The sequence below is a fragment of the Selaginella moellendorffii genome, unplaced genomic scaffold (genome assembly GCF_000143415.4).
Source record: "Selaginella moellendorffii unplaced genomic scaffold, v1.0 SELMOscaffold_54, whole genome shotgun sequence".
Taxonomy (NCBI): Eukaryota; Viridiplantae; Streptophyta; class Lycopodiopsida; order Selaginellales; family Selaginellaceae; genus Selaginella; species Selaginella moellendorffii.
This window is the reverse complement of record NW_003314315.1, coordinates 1,175,434-1,194,430: the sequence shown is the minus strand read 5'-3', so window position 1 is coordinate 1,194,430 and position 18,997 is coordinate 1,175,434.

The window sequence follows — 18,997 nt, the reverse complement described above, 5'->3', positions numbered from 1 at the left end:
ATACCGCCTCCGCCTCGCTGAGGTTGCCACTCTGCGAGTACATCTCGATCATCGCGTTCCAGGTGATGGCATTCTTGGCAGGGATGTGATCGAAGAGCTGCTTGGCGCGCTGCACGTCTCCGGCCGCGGCGTATGCCGAGATCATGGCGTTGCTGGACACAATCTCCTGCTGCGGCATGCTTTCCAGGACCGATCGCGCCTGCTCCAGGTCGTGGTTGCGAATGTAGGCCTGGAGGATGAGATTCCAAGAGAAGAGATTGCGATCCGAGGTGGAATCGAAGACCGATCGCGCTTCCTCCAGGCAGCCGCAGCGACCATACATCTGGACCAGGAGATTTCGCAGGAAGACGCTGTTCTTGTGGTCGCTGTGAAGGATCTGGGCGTGGATCTGGCGGCCATCGCTGGGATTGTCACAAGATCTGACGAGGGCGGCAAGCTCTTGGACGCCAAGAACGCGCATCACATCATGGCCGTTGGATGATGGGGACGTCCGAGGTTCAAGTCCTGGCAGGTTCTAGCTTCCAGCCACGAAATTTTCCGCGGCGAAAACTCTTCCCCCATCGCGCAGCCTCACTCCAAATGCCGGAGGCAGTCGCAATCAGGAACGACACAATTAATTCCCTTTTTTTCTTGTGGCTTGGATGGATTTCTCTTGTTGCAAGTGCCCAGATCCAGCTGCAAGCAGTGTAAAATCAAATGCTCTATTCATCGCAAGAAGGTGCACTACTCTTCTTCAGAAAAATCCAGGTGTCAAAGTTACTAGCTTTGGCATTAGAGATAGATAAATACAAAACTTTCTGGGTTCTTGTTGTTGTGTTGATGATGACTGATGAAGCACCTCTTATATTAAATTTTAAATCTTAGGATCATATTAGTACAGAATTCAAAGGAGATCCATTACATTCAAAGTTCTGAGAAATTATTAACAACTTTGGCAAAGAATTAGAAATATTTACTTGATACTTTTGAGTTTTTCATATTTTAGTCTGAGTAGTAAAATAATAGATGGATTAAATGATTAGACTACTTTATAAATTTTTATAATGCTCAAACTTAATTAAATTATTTGGTTCACATACAATTTTACTAACAATTTATAAGTATCATTATGAGTGCATGGAATATGGAAAGGGAATACAGAAAATATGTATATAAATTAACCCAAAAACCCTAGCTTATATACAAAAGTGAGTGGTTCATATTGAAACTAATCTAACAACTACCAAAATCTTACTACACTAATATTAGTATATGGCATTATAGTTGTACAATTGGAAATCATATCATCCCCTCTTTTTGGAATAATAGAAAACCATTAGGATTCTCTTGTAAATGGACCGAGATCTGGAGGAACATTAAAAGGAGGCATTGGTGGATTTGTAGGTGGTATCAGTTATTTTTTATTCCTTTATATGAAGTGTTTTAATTGTTGCACATGCACAATTTTTGGAGGATTGACTTGCTGGACATTATGCCGAATCTCATAAACTTGTGGTCTAACTTGCTACAACACCTAATATGGTCTTTCTACTGAGCAAGAAGCCCTTTAGATAAACCACATATAGTAAAATAAGGAAAACAAACTAACACTAAGTAATCTATTTTATACTTTGCAGGTGGATGATGATGGGAGTTATAGTGCCATTGTTGTCTTACTTGTATGCGGTTTAAGTGTTCAGCAAACATTGTTCAGACAAGTGGAAGAATGCTTATCAAATATTGATCCCACAACCTAACATCAGCAACTCGTAATAATTGTGAAAGTAAACCCAACTCTATTGGTAATATTAAATCATGATTGTATAGGAGTTTATATAATGAAGCACCAACAGAATTTTGCATCTCTATGACATATGCATACCGAAGATACGGCAAATAACCATCCTAATCCAAATGTTGAAAGTTCACATACTTTGCGATAATTCCTTTGAATGTCCGAATGAGCTATTCCACCAAACTATCTGATTGTGGATGATAAACACTCGTGAAAGTGTGGCATATCCCCAACCAAGACATCAAAACATGAAATACCTTTGCCATAAATGCAGGACCATTATCTGAAAGAATCCGCTCTAGACAAGAATGTTGGAACACCACTTGATTGAGGAGGAAGTATCCAATAGCAGTTGCAAAGGCACTAGCAAAAGCACTAACTTCCACCAAATGAGTCAAATAGTTAGAAGCAATAATAACATATTCACTGCCAATAGTTAATCGTGGAAAAAGTCCCATAAAATCAAACACCACTAATTCAAACGGACGGGAAATTGCAATTGATTCTAATTGTCCTTTTGTGGCACGAGGGGGAGTATTACAAGCTTGGCACCAAACATAGCTATGCACATACTAGATAACATCATGTCGTTGATCCCAAAGTTTCCATCTAGGAAATGGAGGTTGCCAATCCGGAAAATGCCAACAATACCGATAAGTGTGACCAACTTCATCACACACATAACAGCGAACATCATGGCCACAACCATGTCCTTGGCCTTATCCTTGGACTCAAGCAGTAGCAACATCAACCTCCATTAAAATAGGATGTAAGCGACTAATTTTTTCCATTCTATTTTAGTCACTTAACCACATCTCCAACCACTTGGAGGAGTCTCTTTCACGACCTCCGAAAGTCCAATTCGGGACTTGGGGCTTGATAGCCCAAGAATGGCATCCATGCCACACAACCTTAGCACTTGGTCCAAGTGCTCCACGTGTCCGATCCCATGACCGACACCCCAAGGTACCACTGACATATCGGCCCGTTACGCTAAGGCCATGCCTATTCACCTTGGTCACACCAGTGGTTTAACGCCACCTACATCACAGTCCCATCTCTCAAAAACTGGGCCATCCGTCCATGAGTGATCATCCTATATCCACTCCTCCGCATCCTTAGGATGCTCACAGACATGGGGAATAGCCTTCCCTAATATCTCTTTTCCAGTCCCCACCAAGTCCCTTTCTGTTCGTGGCCGTGTTCGCCAACACTGCCACTGGATCAAGGCCCACAGGCCCGACCACTCAGTCCAACTGTCCTCTGGGACTTCCTCACTGTGTGACTGTGTCTTTGGTTACCACACCAGAGGGCTACTCCTCTTCCTTTCTATAGTCTGGGACTTTGGGGCAACATTTCGGAACACCGTGGCCCTACACGGGCCTCGTGGGTACTCTCCTCACCTTCTGCCCTTGGGTGCTCTAGCCATGGGCTTAGAGCGAGGTTCCGTTGAGCCACACCAGGTATCCAAGTAGGTAGTGCCACCCACACTTGGACTGGGAGCATCGGCCAGTCGATCTCCCGGGGGAACTAGAGCTGGCTCTTGAACACTTCACCAAGCTACCCCGTTTGTCGGTCCGTGTTCACTCTAGTCTTGGACTTCCCAGTGGGCAGCTCATCACCCAACACTGGGTCCGGCCTTCCTGGGCCAAACTGGCCTTTCCTGGCCAAACTGGCTCCACTGCAGTCCTCCCCCTACTATACTTTTGGAGCTCACCAAACCCCCTAGGGTCTAGGAGACAAATGCTTTGGGCTTTCACCCTTTCAAACTTGGACTCGGACTCGGACTCAGACTCGGACCGGGCTCGGTCTCAGGCTCGGTCTCAGGCTCGGTCTCGGGCTCGGTCTCAGGCTCGGTCTTGGCCTCAGTCTCGGTCTCAGTCCCAATCTCGGTCTTGGTCCTGGTCTCGGTCCCGGTCTCGGTCTCAACTTCAGGCTCCATCTCGGGTCCATCTCGGACTCCATCTTGGACTCCATCTCGGGTCCATCTCGGACTCCATCTTAGACTCCATCTCAGGTCCATCTCGGGCTCCATCTTGGACTCCATCTCGGGTTCATCTCGGGCTTCATCTCGGGTCCACCTCGGACTCCATCTCGAACTCCATCTCAGGTCCCATCTCGGACTCCATCTCGGACTCCATATCGGACTCCATCTCGGGTCCATTTCGGGTCCACCTTGGACTCCAACTCGGGTCCACCTCGGACTCCATCTCGGGTCCCATCTTGGACTCCATCTTGGGTCCCATCTCGGACTCCATCTCGGACTCCATCTCAGGTCCCATCTCGGACTCCATCTTGGGTCCCATCTCGGACTCCATCTCGGACTCCATACCGGACTCCATATCGGGTCCCATCTCGGACTCCATCTCGGACTCCATATTGGACTCCATCTTGGGTCCTTTTGGGTCCCTTTTTGGAGCCTCGCTTATTGCTCGCTTCATGCTCGTTCCTCGGGCACTTTGTTGGGAGTTCCACTCTCGCTCTTGACCTTTCCAAGTCGGAGCTTTTGGTCCAAACGTGTTATGCTCATTTGGTTTTTGCTTTGGCCACTACCACGTGGCACCCTTTCGGCTCCACTTTGGGGCCTAGGGATTTTGTGTCTCACATAAGACCATTACCCACAGGAAGTAGAGCTAAAGGATGTGTAGTGAGAATTGAAAGATGTGACATTTCATAACGTTGTGCCAAATGAAGAGCATTATCAAGGGTGGTTGGAGCAAGTGTATGCATAAGTTTGACAAAATCTTAATGAAGTGTTGGCCATAACATTCCTAACTTGATCTTCTCTAACATATTTGGCTTCGCATGAAGTAAAAGGCTTTGGAAACAAATGCCAAATTGCATCTCTAACTCAAATGACCCTTGAAGAAAACTATGTAATTGTTAGAAGGCATCGTCACAATCGATAGCATGTCCAAATGTGCGTTTAAAGACATCTGAAATAACACTCCAATCCCCACGAGTGGCTGTGCTCAAACCATTGTACCACTACAGTGCCGTCCCTTGAAGACATGTAGGAAACTCACGTAAGTGTCGAGCATCATCCCAATAAAGCTCTATTTCGTTAAAGTGGGAATTGTCATTATCCCACTTGTAAAATAAGGTTTCCAAACCTTTATATAGTATATAAATATAACAAAATTCAACTGCATTGAGGCACATGCCATTTTATTTTAAACAAGGAAATGTCTACTCAATCACTTCTCCTCCCCCTGCCACTGCTTCACCTCTCTCTTCTCCTTGTTATTGTCGTCCAATTTCTTTCTATCCTTTTAATATTGGCTCAATTGCTCCGAGTCTAGGTGGAGCCCAAGTCCCCATTCAATCTTTACTTTCCCATTATTAATAAAACAACTTCGTAGACTTCCAATAACATGCTGTAACACTTCTAGTATAATGCAAATCCTCTCAAAGAATTGTCTTTTAATATTAATACAATGGCATGGAACCCCATGCCATAATAAGTTACATTTTTAAATAAATACATGCCATCTCAGACTGTTATTTTTTGCCTCCAACGCCTATACAATAATCTTGGAATTTCATCACTCTCCACACTATCAGGATTTAAACCCAATAGTAATGCCATCTCTTCTCTAATACGTCCATGCTCATGTTCAGTGGTCGAAGAACCCATCCGGTTGAGTAGATTATGGAGATGCGGATAGTGCTTGGCTAGACAATATACATGCCATAAATGATGACTGGTGTCTGTCCGATCAAATGGCTTCTGATATACCGTTCCATCTGCCATTTGGTTGATTTCTGCAGCCACCTCCTGGACTGGCCGGTTCTCTATCACCATCGCTCCAAGCCGTTTTGCAAGGTCCCCCAGAACATACGGTTTCTTCTCCCTAGTTTCCATACTGCAAGAGATGGGATGCACTGCATATGTGTGCGTGTTCGCTGCAGTTTTAATCGGCGAGTCATCGATGATGAGGATTTCACTTGAGCTAGCAGTCCGGTTCATCACTACAGCCTCTGGCTTGACGAAGATGGGCTTGCTACCCCTCACATGGACCATAGTCAAGCAATCCTCCTGCGTTAGGAGAAAGTCAAATGGTAATATTACTCGCGTCTGATCGTGCATCATCTGTAGCAACGTTAATGCATTGTGGCGCATCATGGATGTCCAAACTCCCAATTGCAAATTGAACCCGGCCCTCTGTTTTAAGTGTCGCATGGTCATTATTAGATCCTGCAGTTTCTCCCGTGTGATTAATGTGAATCTGTCTCTTTTGACCAACTTGCGACCGCAGGCTTTGGAGGGTGCAATGACATTCGAGGACGAGCCACGCTCATGGGAGAAAAGGACACCGTTCAGATCAAAAACGATACAATACCTTCGCCGTGACTCTGAAATGAAATGCGTCAGCATAAAAAATGGTACAAGTCAATTTTACCATCTACAATATTAGCGAATGTTGCTCCCGATGGTCGTTGAGAGGGTTTTGGTTGAGGAAACGTGAAGGGCGGAAATACTCTCCTCTGCAATGTGGGGTCAATCGCATCCGATGGCGTGTGGGCACATGCCATTTCAACTGTAGACTCTGGTACAACTGGCTCAACAGTGGCATGGGGTGGTTCCGATGGCGTGTGATCACACGCCATTTCAGCTGGCAAAGTGAACATGACCGAACAGGCAGCAGGGGCGGTGTAGGGAGGTTCCAACGGCGCGTAGTCAGACGATTGGGCACACGTTGAGTCCGTTGGAAATGAGGATACGACCGGCTCGGCGGCTGGGGCGGCCTCATGTGGGTCCAATGGCGCCTGGTCACCGTCAGTTGGATACGTGGACAAGATTGACTCAGTGGTATGGGCAGCATCAAGTGGAGCGTGGTCAGCTTGCTTGGCGTTGATATGGATAGTAGCCTCCACCAGCTCTGATGACTTTGTAAGCAACCAAAGGGAACGACTTGAGAGACGATCCATGGGGTTCAAATATAGAGGGAAAGGGCCCATGAATAAGAGTGCACCCCCTTTTCCAATCGGTTAAGGGTCTTGGGATATTTTGGAGTTAAGCGTCCTTGGGTTTGAATAGTACTGGGCTGGGTGACCTCCCGGGAAGTCCAAATTCAGGAGTTTACATTTGGTATCAGAGCGGGTCTCGAGTCCGACTCTGTTGGTTGGCTAAGGGAATCACACCACATGTTGATTGACATCTGGCTGGTCCAGTTTGCTCCCGCTGGGCTCGACCCGAGGGGTAGGGTGTCAAGAGAGCAGGACTCTCGGGAGAGCTGCGGCTCTCAGCTTCCGTTCACGAGGGCGTGAACTTGCAGGGAAGCGTGATGGATTGTAAGCAACCAAAGGGAACGACTTGAGAGACGATCCATGGGGTTCAAATATAGAGAGAAAGGGCCCATGAATAAGAGTGCACCCCCTTTTCCAATCGGTTAAGGGTCTTGGGATATTTTGGAGTTAAGCGTCCTTGGGTTTGAATAGTACTGGGCTGGGTGACCTCCCGGGAAGTCCAAATTCAGGAGTTTACAGACTCTTGCAGCCAAGTAGAGTCCACTGGCGGATCCATATGCATATCCAAATATCTCCCTTCGATTGAGATGGTATCCTCCCGTGCTACTAAAAACAAACTCATTAGCACATTGAATCGACTATACTATATTTACCATCAACTGCTATTGAGGAACTAGGATTGATATCACTTGGGCGCACTGCTGATTCTGAAGGATTGGACATACGTTTCGACCCTTGCTTGGCACTATCCTTCCTCGACACTAAAGGCTAGAGTTTGTAAATTCAACTGAATAATCTCTACTAAGCTCTATTTCGTTAAAGTGGGAATTGTCATTATCCCACTTGTAAAATAAGGTTTCCAAACCTTTATATAGTATATAAATATAACAAAATTCAACTGCATTGAGGCACATGCCATTTTATTTTAAACAAGGAAATGTCTACTCAATCACTTCTCCTCCCCCTGCCACTGCTTCACCTCTCTCTTCTCCTTGTCATCGTCGTCCAATTTCTTTCCATCCTTTTAATATTGGCTCAATTGCTCCGAGTCTAGGTGGAGCCCAAGTCCCCATTCAATCTTTACTTTCCCATTATTAATAAAACAACTTCGTAAACTTCCAATAACATGCTGTAACACTTCTAGTATAATGCAAATCCTCTCAAAGAATTGTCTTTTAATATTAATACAATGGCATGGAACCCCATGCCATAATAAGTTACATTTTTAAATAAATACATGCCATCTCAGACTGTTATTTTTTGCCTCCAACGCCTATACAATAATCTTGGAATTTCATCACTCTCCACACTATCAGGATTTAAACCCAATAGTAATGCCATCTCTTCTCTAATACGTCCACGCTCATGTTCAGTGGTTGAAGAACCCATCCGGTTGAGCAGATTATGGAGATGCGAATAATGTTTGGCTAGACAATATACATGCCATAAATGATGACTGGTGTCTGTCCGATCAAATGGCTTCTGATATACCGTTCCATCTGCCATTTGGTTGATTTCTGCAGCCACCTCCTGGACTGGCCGGTTCTCTATCACCATCGCTCCAAGCCGTTTTGCAAGGTCCCCCAGAACATACGGTTTCTTCTCCCTAGTTTCCATACTGCAAGAGATGGGGTGCACTGCATATGTGTACGTGTTCGCTGCAGTTTTAATCGGCGAGTCATCGATGATGAGGATTTCACTTGAGCTAGCAGTCCGGTTCATCACTACAGCCTCTGGCTTGACGAAGATGGGCTTGCTACCCCTCACATGGACCATAGTCAAGCAATCCTCCTGCGTTAGGAGAAAGTCAAATGGTAATATTACTCGCGTCTGATCGTGCATCATCTGTAGCAACGTTAATGCATTGTGGCGCATCATGGATGTCCAAACTCCCAATTGCAAATTGAACCCGGCCCTCTGTTTTAAGTGTCGCATGGTCATTATTAGATCCTGCAGTTTCTCCCGTGTGATTAATGTGAATCTGTCTCTTTTGACCAACTTGCGACCGCAGGCTTTAGAGGGTGCAATGACATTCGAGGACGAGCCACGCTCATGGGAGAAAAGGACACCGTTCAGATCAAAAACGATACAGTACCTTCGCCGTGACTCTGAAATGAAATGCGTCAGCATAAAAAATGGTACAAGTCAATTTTACCATCTACAATATTAGCGAATGTTGCTCCCGATGGTCGTTGAGAGGGTTTTGGTCGAGGAAACGTGAAGGGCGGAAATACTCTCCTCTGCAATGTGGGGTCAATCGCATCCGATGGCGTGTGGGCACATGCCATTTCAACTGTAGACTCTGGTACAACTGGCTCAACAGTGGCATGGGGTGGTTCCGATGGCGTGTGATCACACGCCATTTCAGCTGGTGCCTCCGTTGGCAAAGTGGACATGACCGAATAGGCAGCAGGGGCGGTGTAGGGAGGTTCCAACGGCGCGTAGTCAGACGATTGGGCACACGTTGAGTCCGTTGGAAATGAGGATACGACCGGCTCGGCGGCTGGGGCGGCCTCATGTGGGTCCAATGGCGCCTGGTCACCGTCAGTTGGATACGTGGACAAGATTGACTCAGTGGTATGGGCAGCATCAAGTGGAGCGTGGTCAGCTTGCTTGGCGTTGATATGGATAGTAGCCTCCACCAGCTCTGATGACTCTTGCAGCCAAGTAGAGTCCACTGGCGGATCCATATGCATGTCCAAATATCTCCCTTCGATTGAGATGGTATCCTCCCGTGCTACTAAAAACAAACTCATTAGCACATTGAATCGACTATACTGTATTTACCATCAACTGCTATTGAGGAACTAGGACCGATATCACTTGAGCGCACTGCTGATTCTGAAGGATTGGACATACGTTTCGACCCTTGCTTGGCACTATCCTTCCTCGACACTAAAGGCTAGAGTTTGTAAATTCAACTGAATAATCTCTACTTACCATTTGCTCTGCGACCTACATGGACAATGTTAGAAATGGTAAAAGGTTAGGAATGGATGTATTATTATTTACCTGATGGTTTGTCTTGTATGACCTTCCTCCGCCGCTCTTTGGCCACCTCAGGCTGGCCATCGTCGTCATCATCGTCATCGTCGTTATTGTGATCGTCACCATTGTGAGGACCATCTAAGTCCTCTTCGTCCTCCTCTTCTTCGTCCTCCTCTTCTTTGTCCTCCTCTTCGTCCTTCTGCTCTTCCTGCTCATTATCTTTCTCTGGCTCCTCATCCCCCTCCTGCATTTCTTCCATAGGCTGCTCAAGCTGGATGGCTTGTTCTTCCAGGACCATCTTGGGAAAATCATCTGGCCGAGTCTCCATCTCAAAATACAAGACATCCATAGCCTGTTTTAGTGCGTGACCTAGGACCGTATCCTCACCTGACTGTCTTAACATGGTTTCTGCACGTTCTTGCACCCTTCGAAGACGACGAGATGAGAAAAACGTGGCCCTGCCTTGAAAAGCTTCCCTCATCCATTGTACCTCTCCATTGAGATTGGGGAAGGGGAGTCCGCCATAGGAATCTGAGTCATGAGGTGGTGATTGCCTGCTTTCACTCAGCCCTTGATCTGCAATGAATGGCATGAGCACACACGCCATAACCGCGAGGCATTACCTATCATCTTTTCGTTGCCCTTCTTCCTTTTCGAATCAAACGCCTCTGATCTCGACGACTGTCCAACGTGCTTTCGCTTTTTATGACCACTGTCAGTTTGAGCTTGGCTGGTGCTTGCTTGTTTTGCCTTTGAAGAAGTTTCTCCTGCAAGGAATGGCATGAGACCACACGCCATTGCAAATATAATTTGTACCTCCTTTTTTCCTATTGCTTTTCTGTTTGTCCTTCTTCGATGCGCCACCAGTGCGCTTTTCAGTCCTCGTGTCTGAATATTCACAACGATCTATAATCAAAATGGCGTGAGGCCTCACGTGACCTTACCTTGTGCAGGTTGTGAGCTCGGCCCAACATGGGTATCTTCAACAGTAGCTGTTAACGCCGTTTCAGCATCTGGGGGTGGCCACGCTCCTGCATACAGAGCTTGTGAGATAACATTTAAACTTAAAGTGCGTACTCACCAGGTTCGCAGAGAAGATACTGTTTTTCTTTGGCAACTGTAATTATATGCTCCATTGAAGTCACCTCTTCAATGGAGTTTGTCACCGCAACACACGGGACACCCTTGAGTAGTGCGGCTCGAAAGAATAGTCCGCCGCAGTTGTACTCGACAACGCATTTGCCCTTGGAGTCGGAAGCAGGTGACCCACCCGCTATTGCGTTGAAGACCCAGCTGAGCATTTCCCATGCTGCACCTGGAGCTTTCTTTGGATTCGAAAGCTCCATAGCCGTCTTCAGTTCCTCAGGCACGGGTAAATTGACCTCCCTCAGATCAATTCGATTGGCCTTGTCGAACGAAGCTGGGAAGTCACTCCAGTCCCACTCTGCTGCAGGACCAATAACAAGGGCGAGTGTGAAGATGCGGACATTCATCGGTATCTTCTTCTTAGCCATTATCCCATGGATCTCCCGCATCTCCTTGCCTTTCAACCGAGCCTTCACCTCGTTCAAGGCCTTCCAGAACTTGTGATAGGATTCGGAGTCGTAGATCATATAGTGGACTGAAGATTCCACCTCCGCAAGTCCCACCATTAAGTCAATGATGGAGCTGACTTCGTCTGCATGAGTGATCTCCTCGTTTGTGAAGTCCATCACACAAAAGATGTTCTTGACCTGCTCATCTCCGCGGGAAACGATGCTCCTCCACCTTTGATCCTCATCCGAATTCAAGTATACCCGGTAAGGTTCTCGATAGGCCTCTGCTGCGGGGTCGAGCTGTTTCTGAAGCCGGCGGTTGACATCAATCTTAATGAAATTTGGATACTGATCCAACTTCTCAGCTTTACTTTTCGTGGCATCCCGCAGCAGATCGATGAACTTGGGGGCCCCCTTCACGTACTCGTCGATGTCTTCATTTGACAACTCCAGCGCTTCCATCATCTCTTGCGTGGTGTCGATGCTCACCCTCTCCACGGCCACTTGCTCGAAGATCCAATCCTTTAATAGCGCACGAGCTCTCAGAGTCGTGCACAAGTCCTCGTATGTCACAATATGGCCGAGAGTCATTTTGGTCTTGTTGAAGACAACCTCACCATGTAGAAGAGCATTAGCCACTGTCAGAAGGTCATCGTTGTCTAGAGACCGCGAGAAACGCAAGGCGTTGAGCTTCAAATCATTGGGCTTCCGGCCGTCCTCCACACCCATTGAGTTTGGCAACTCCCCGTCATGGTACCTCCTCAGCACATCTACCCATTTGTCAAAAACAACTTTTGTCGCGAGTAGAATGTTATGGATGCTGAGTGTGTCATTGACCCCCAGTGTTTTCGAGAGAAGACTCGAGAATTCCTGCAATGGAAATGGCGTGAGGCCACATGCTATGCCACATACAACGAGGCTTACCTGCCAGGCGCTAGTTGCTAGTGCACGTCCTTGTCCTGGTTTTTGTGGCTTCTTCAGTTGAACCCAGAGCTTCCGTGTTCGTGCCAATGTCTCGTGCAGACCCGATTTGTAGCACGTTTCTTGCTTGACATTCTGCGCGTGGGAGATGTATATGATAGATCGGAGGGGCGAGTTGCCTTTTATCAGGCGGACAACTCTTGTCTTGAAGACTTTCTTCACCTCCTCGCCCACCATAATATCCACAACTATCTCTTGCATCGCTAAGCTAGAATGCTGCCCGGAGACGGCATAGAACCGGATGTTCTGATCGTCCAACACCTTCCTATTGATCAAGTCTGGAAACCTCATCTCGCCCTTCATTTTTTGGTAGTAGGGGATCACGTCTGCGATGTCGGGTGTTACTGGACTTGCCAGCATCTTCTGCTTCAATTTCTCCACCCACTCATCAGATACTAGCCTGTGGTTGTATTTGCTTTGGATGTCGATACGGCTCACGTCGATTGTATATACTTTGTTGGAATAGTAACAAGTACTATTATCTGCGACGATTTTTGCTGCCTCTTCTTGCTCTTTCTGCTCTTTGCGGCTCTTCTTTTTGGTGGGTGTAGTGTTCGAACCCGAGGCAATGGCATCACTGAGTAGCTTCTTTTTTGGAGCAGGAGAGTCGGACGTCGGCTTGAGCTTGACCACCCTTTTCTGCTTCGAGGTAGTTTCCAGATCGACCCCCTTCCCCTTTGCTTCGCGAACTGGAGTCACTCTCAACGGCTCAATGTTGGAATATAGTTTTTGAACATCGCCGTAGGTGAGGTCCGTGGATTCCATGTGATCTTCATAGACCCGCAGCGTCTTTGAAATTGTGGGCCTCCTGGACAACCTCTCCCTAGCTCCCTTTAGGAATTCCTCATAGCCGCTGCCCCCCTCCGGGAAGCCACTAGGATGTGCAAGGTGGATCTTGAAGGCAGACGCTGTCTCTACCACAAGTGCCAGTCCATATTCTTGCATGGAACTGCATGGAGTGTCTGTCACTTGGATGAGGATCCCCATGCATTCTTTTCTCCCACCATCTGTGTTGTACAGCCTCAGATCCTCGCCTTCCATCCCGAAAGTCCAACTGGTGAGCTCCTCCCCCTTCTCTGCATCCACATTGACAGTGGCTGGAAGAAGAACGCAATTCCTCGCCTGTTCAGAAATGCACAACAATTAGAGCTGACAGATGAAAAGCTAGTAGCTGGAAATAACGTGAGGCCACACGCCATTCACCACTGCATCAGATGTCTTGAGGCTGCATCCTAAGATGGCGTGAGGCTACACGCCATCTGTAACCGGACTGCACTCGAGAGCCCAATCGGTGCATGCCAATGTTGCTACTGAATGGCATGTGGCCTCATGCCATTTTCTACTTGGCCTAAAAGACTTACCATTTGAAGCCGAATGGAGGCGTGACAACCGGACTCGCTGGCGAATGTGCACTGTGTGTGCAGCGGATCGTAGCAGCAAGGCTACTCTGCCACTTACAGTTGGAGAGTGGCGCTGAAATCTCCCGGGTTTAGGGTTTAGGGTTTAGGGTTTAGGGCTGCGTGTGGGTGGCGGAGTGGGCGGCGGAGTTGGCGGCGAAGTTACAAACTGGGTGTGTCTTGAAGTGGACGCCGATGCACACGAGCGCGATGCGAGCGCGAGTGTGATGCAAGCGCGAGTGGACGCCGATGCACACGAGAAACCTGTAGAGAAGTGGGAGCGCGATGCGAGCGCGAGTACGAAGCAAAATGCAAAACCTAACCTCACACGCGCGAAATGTCACGACGGTTGGTAATCCCGCCACGTCATCATTTCTCGGACTTGGGCGCCACCATTAATTTCTGGATCGCCGCGCGCATGTGTGAAATCCAAAAGAAATCCGCAACGTCATCATTCCTCGGACTGCATGCACGCGAAATCCAAAAGAAAGATCATGATTGAGATATCATTTAATACCCTCGCTATATTTATACCATGCATGATTGGATATTCCAAAGCATCTTGTATTTCCAAAAATGCCAGATGTTCAGCTAAATAAATTGTCAGAGGATGACGTTCAAGCATGTGGGCTCATGCAATTTTGATCCCAAAAAATGCACCAAAAAATGCTCGGCGTCATCTGGCATTATCTCTTGAATGGCGTGGGGCCGCATGCCATTTTCAGGAGCACATAGGAGTATATTCCTAGAATATTCTGACACGCGCGAGATTGTTTTGAGTTTCCTGGAGATCCAACCGTTAGATCGCAACTAGATTTTACAGAATGGTATACAATGTCCTTCTTGATGACCCTGCAAAGAAGCATCTCGATCGGACACCACATGAGACCACACGAGCCTTACAATGTTTTAGGGGCATTTGCCATAGATCCGACCGTTATTTTGCTCTAAGATTCTACAGTTTGGTGTGCATTGACCTTTCCATCGACACTGCAAAGGGACATCACAATCAGATGCGGGATCACAAGAAACTAACTTCACTAACTCTAGTTTCACCAAGATCTACGTAAGGAGTTATGAAATGAAAGGACCCTCTCTATTGAAATGTGTTTATGGTCCTAGGGGCATTGTGACATATCCAAGGATTTTGCATCAAGTTTTGTATTTGCATGTTTATCAAGCTACTGAATTGCTAAACCCTAAACCCTAAACCCTAAACATGTGGCAAATGCTGCGTGAAGAAAGATGCCCTTTCTGGGCAAATGCTGTAAGAGGCAGATGCCGAGCAGATGTATCTCAGGCTAGTGAAGGGGACAAACGAAAGCTAGCAACCAAAGGAATGTAAGCAACCAAAGGAATGTAAGTAGGGCATGTGTTTGTAAGTTTAAAAATGCCTCAACCACTTAAATTCCCAAGTAAATAAAGCTGTTTCTATTTTTGGTACAGGTAAACTTTATAGCGTGTGGGCTCATGCAATTTTGAACCCAAAAATGCACCAAAAAATGCTCGACTAGCATTATTCTTTGAATGGGGTGTGGCCTTATATTGCCATAAATGACACAGCATAATTATTCCTTTACACGGCGAATAATCTTGGAGCACATAGGAGTATATTCCTAGAATATTCTGACACGCGCGAGATTGTTTTGAGTTTCCTGGAGATCCAACCGTTAGATCGCAACCAGATTTTACAAAATGGTATACAATGTCCTTCTTGATGACCCTGCAAAGAAGCATCTCGATCGGACACCACATGAGACCACACGAGCCTTACAATGTTTCAGGGGCATTTGCCATAGATCTGACCGTTATTTTGCTCCAAGATTCTACAGTTTGGTGTGCATTGACCTTTCCATCGACACTGCAAAGGGACATCACAATCAGATGCGGGATCACAAGAAACCAACTTCACTAACTCTGGTTTCACCAAGATCTATGTAAGGAGTTATGAAATGAAAGGACCCTCTCTATTGAAATGTGTTTATGGTCCTAGGGGCATTGTGACATATCAAAGGATTTTGCATCAAGTTCTGTATTTGCAAGTTTATCAAGCTACTGAATTGCTAAACCCTAAACCCTAACCCTAAACATGTGGCAAATGCTGCGTGAAGAAAGATGCCCTTTCTGGGCAAATGCTGTAAGAGGCAGATGCCGAGCAGATGTATCTCAGGCTAGCGAAGGGGACAAACGAAAGCTAGCTATAAACATGACGGGATGCAAATAGATTACTAGGCTGGTCCTGCGAAAATCAAAAACCCTAATTGAAAACATTGAAAATGCAAAAAGAAAGGTTTATAATATTTTTGAATTTTAAGCAACCAAAGGAATGTAAGTAGGGCATGTGTTTGTAAGTTTAAAAATGCCTCAGCCATATAAATTCCCAAGTAAATAAAGCTGTTTCTATTTTTGGTACAGGTAAACTTTATAGCGTGTGGGCTCATGCAATTTTGAACCCAAAAATGCACCAAAAGATGCTCGACTAGCATTATTCTTTGAATGGCATGTGGCCTTATATTGCCATAAATGGACGTACACACACAGCATAATTATTCCTTTACACGGCGAATAATCTTGGCGCGGATCGCTGACATGGCATGGCAAAGTTCGAATCACTGACATGGCACAGCTGGATCGAGGCAAGGACATGATGTGACAAAGTTCAACCTCCGACAGCAAAGTCTAGAAGCTACTCAGTTTGAAATTTGTCAGAGGAATCATAAGATCTGGTTTGTCAGAGGATTTGATGTGACGTTCAAGCGTGTGTTATTTTTGAATTCTCGAACTCATTCCTAGGTCTATCATTTTTGTGCGCCGTGTTCTTGGTTCCGCTGAGCGCAGTGAGCGCTGCTTGTGTAAGCGGCGTTGTGAGCTGTGGTTTATGCGTCTACAAGCGGTTGCGGCATTGCGAGCGCCATTGCGAGCGGCAGTTTATGCGAGTGGCAGTTTGTGCGAGCGGCGCTACGAGCAGTTGCGGTGTTGCGAGCGGCGCTACGAGTAGTTGCGGTGTTGCAAGCGGCACTGTCTTTGGTGTGGCTACCGCTTCCTCTTGATATTCGGCACTTGTGCTTCCTGGTATGTTCACCATGGAATGGTTTAGGACCACATTTAGAAATGGCATGAGGCCACATGCCATCTTGGGCCATTGCAATTTCATGGCTAGCGTATTGTCATGTATGTTTTTACTTGCCTGCAGCTGTGTGTATATCAAGATGGCATGAAGCCTCATGCCATCTTTGGCCCCTGCTAGCCTATTGCCATATTCCTTTTGCCTTGCTGCAATTGTATATATTTTTGTATGGGTGACTAGTCACGCACACAAAAATATATACAGTTGTAACAAGGCAAAAGGAATATAGCAACAGGCTAGCAGGGGCCAAAGATAGCGTGAGGCCTCATGCCATTAGTGGTACCACTAATGGCATGAGGCCTCATGCCAATTTTGTGAATGCAAAATTTCACGTGGGTGTCAATAGCATGTTTGAATAATGGCATGTGGCCTCATGCTATTTGGTATGTTATGATTTAGGCCATTCTCCAATCATTTTTTGTATGGTTTTAACTTCTTTTCTGCACTTTCAGAATGGCCTTCAGGGTTGGGGAAAAGGTTTACATTTTGAATGGTGGGAAGAGAGTTGCAAAAGGGACCCTTGTGTCTATGGATCGGAACTTTGTTATACACTGTCAAAGGCTTGGGGAAGGCAATGCTGCTGTATCAGTAGAGACTGTCTTCGATGGGAATGTAGTCGCTATTGAACGAGGAGAGATGGTCGTCGGGGTAAATGTTGTTGTTGCCTTGAAAAATCTTCAGAAGAAAGCAAATGTTGGGGACAGTGCAAGTGTGACGCATGTTCCCTCCGTGGATCTTAAGAACCGTGCTACATGGATTCAGGCAAAGGTGTTTCTAAACAACCCCGAGGGGGAGGTGGTAGCTGAGGGCTTAGCCACAGTTGTCGATCCAAGAGATGCGGTTGCTAATCAAGAATTGGGCTGGGATGATATTGGAGTTGCAATTTTAGAGGTTGTTGACACAGAAGAAAACAGTCTGACTATTGGAAGCATTGTGCGGTGGAAATTGAGGCATTTAGTGTTTGAGAATGTGAAGGATTCACAATCAAACACCACTACAACTGATGACAGAACATCTCTTCATGGGAAAAGAAAGTACACCTTCCTACAGCGCAGCCAAAGGGATCTGAGCAACGAACCGAAAAGGCAGAAAATGGCGATGGAGGTTCGAATGGTCTCGACAGTTGCTTGTTGCAAGAGGAGGTGCTGTCAACATGCTGATTGGGATGCTATTGAAGAGGAGAGAGCAAGATACAAGACATTGTCCTGGAAGGCAGCTCGCAATTTTGTGTATGAGGCATTACGGTCATCTGTTGATGCTTCAGAACATCAGGTGGGGGGCATGGTCTTCCAGAGGGGTTTGGTCTGCATGAAGGCATGGAGAATCATTTATGGAGTCCCTCGAAGCACATTCTACAGAATCAAAACTGAGTTCGAGGAACAAAGGGTTCAACAGGCAGTCCATGGGAACGACGGTACGCACAAAACCAGGGGTCATGTTGTATATGGAGAGGCAATCTTCAAGAGGTTTGTTGAGACATGTAGCGAGCAGCAACCACATAAAACCCGCCTCTTGGAAGATGGAACACGAGACACCCAACGAGTTCTCCCTTCCATGTATACCAAGGGGGCCATATTGGAAGATGTGAATCGGGAACTCCAGAGTAATGGCTACAGGAAGCTGAGCCAATCTAGATTTAGTAGATTGTGGAGCAACAGGTTCAGGGATGTGAGTATAGGAAAGTACTCCAGCTTTTCAAAGTGTGACGAGTGCACTGCTATCAAAATGGCTTTGTCGAAGAATTCTTGCAGCACTCAAGAGCGAGAGACGTTGGTTAGAAGGCGGCTCGACCACAACATCGAGCAGAGAAGCTGCAGGACTGCATATTATCATAACAGGATTCTCTCCATGGAGAGACCTGACTCTTACCTCTGCATCATCCACGACAAAATGGACCAGAAAAAGACGTGCTTACCTCGACTCAATCCTGCCCCCAAGGCAATCTCTTCATCCATGCAGCTGCCTGTGTCTCTATTTGGCATAATCGCTCATGGGCATGGTGCCCAGAACTATGGGAACTTCTTTGTACCTCTATGGGGTGGCGGGGGTGCAAACATGATGATTGCGTCCCTAGCAAAACACTTAAGGTCTCTGCAAAGTGCGCAGACTGAGCTGAACGGCCAACCCTTGCATAAGGCCCTTGTCGATCGAACCCCATACAGGGTTCAGCTGGAGGAGGAGCAAAGGCTTGCAGTATCGCGTGGGGCCCCATGCCATCCCAGTG